General features: G+C 38.1%; 1 protein-coding gene across 1 annotated transcript in view; it reads left to right on the top strand.

The window, feature by feature from the left end:
- The first annotated feature begins 1,118 nt into the window (after positions 1 to 1,118).
- The window catches only part of DHX57 (DExH-box helicase 57), a 32,790-nt gene continuing 32,557 nt past the window's right edge, over positions 1,119 to 1,351 (top strand). The window contains exon 1 of the mRNA XM_015820958.1: positions 1,119 to 1,153. The gene's annotated coding sequence lies outside the window, so the exon portion shown is untranslated. The remainder of the gene's footprint in view (positions 1,154 to 1,351) is intronic.

Here is a 1,351-nt window from a genome sequence, read left to right as displayed (position 1 = left end):
CAACTCTAAAACATTCTTGATATTCAAAAACAAACTAATCTTAGCCTATCCTACTAGTACAAGCATGCATAGCAGATTATTTTTTAAAATAATTCATTTCCATTGTAATGCTCAGGCTATTGTCTCATTTACAGCATAATCCTATTTTTTTCAAAATTAAGAACTGTTGAATTAATTTTATTGCAAATAAGTGCTAAAACTCTACAGTCTGAATTGGAAAGAAATTGTATACATTTTAATAATCTGTCACCAACACATCATGGTATAGTATCTGTAAATATTTACCATACTTATCTTGATTTGGAAATATAAATGATATTTTATAAACTTCAGAACCTGTTGAAAAAGAATATACTTTTACTGATCTTTAAAAGTATTCTTCTCCCTAAATGTAAAATATAAACAGAACGAGTTTAAAGTAGTGGTTAAGACACAGAAACCAGGAAATTCTGAGATCTAAGCCTTCCTTAAGCATGAAAACCGGCTAGACTAGAGGACTTTGGGCTTGTTGCTTTCATTCTAGTCGCCTCTCATCTAGTCGCTTCTCATCAGCCCAGCCCACCTCACATACATACGTACATTTACATACATACATGCATGCATGCATGCATGCACACACAGACAGAGAATAATAATCATCATCTGATCTGCTCAAGCTTAGTTCATTCCATCTGTCACCCATAAAGTATTCTACACTTAACTCAGTGTTTCTCAACCTTGACAATTTTAAGGCATGTGGACTTCAACTCCCAGAATTCCACAGCCAGCATTGCTGGCTGTGGAATTCTGGGAGTTGAAGTCCACATGCCTTAAAATTGTCAAGGTTGAGAAACACTGATTTGAGTGCAAACCCATTTCACTGGAGAAGTGCAATTTCTTCCTGTACTGAAACTGACATAACTTTTTGATTTCGATCAAGAAATATCTTCCTTTTTTTTGTTTTACTTTTTTAACCAATCATTCCATCAAGGAGATTGGAATCGCTACTCACCGGACATACTTTGGAAGGTGCACACACGCGGTTGCTATGACGACAAGATTTACAGGAAGCGAAAGATTTTACTTCCAGGTGATTGTCGAATGCTGGTTTCAGCTGAGATTGCAGGCGGGAGCGGATGTATCTTCTAAGAATCGTTAGCGGCAAGAGAAAGAGGTTTGTAATTATGGGGAGGGAGGGGGGGATATAGTGCCTTTCGGGCGATCTTTTCTAATGCGGTAAACCTTCCGTTGGCTTACCAGTTCCTTAACAACAGGGCAAATGTACGGAGAGTAGAAGGATGGAGAGCCATGGGATCGAGGAGGGTGTTTTGCAACATACAGGGAGGCTGTGAGCTTTCTGAAAAAGTCTCTG

This window comes from Protobothrops mucrosquamatus, unplaced genomic scaffold (assembly GCF_001527695.2).
Source record: "Protobothrops mucrosquamatus isolate PMUCROS unplaced genomic scaffold, P.Mucros_1.0 scaffold1224, whole genome shotgun sequence".
Taxonomy (NCBI): domain Eukaryota; kingdom Metazoa; phylum Chordata; class Lepidosauria; order Squamata; family Viperidae; genus Protobothrops; species Protobothrops mucrosquamatus.
This window is presented reverse-complemented; position numbering and strand designations above follow the sequence as displayed.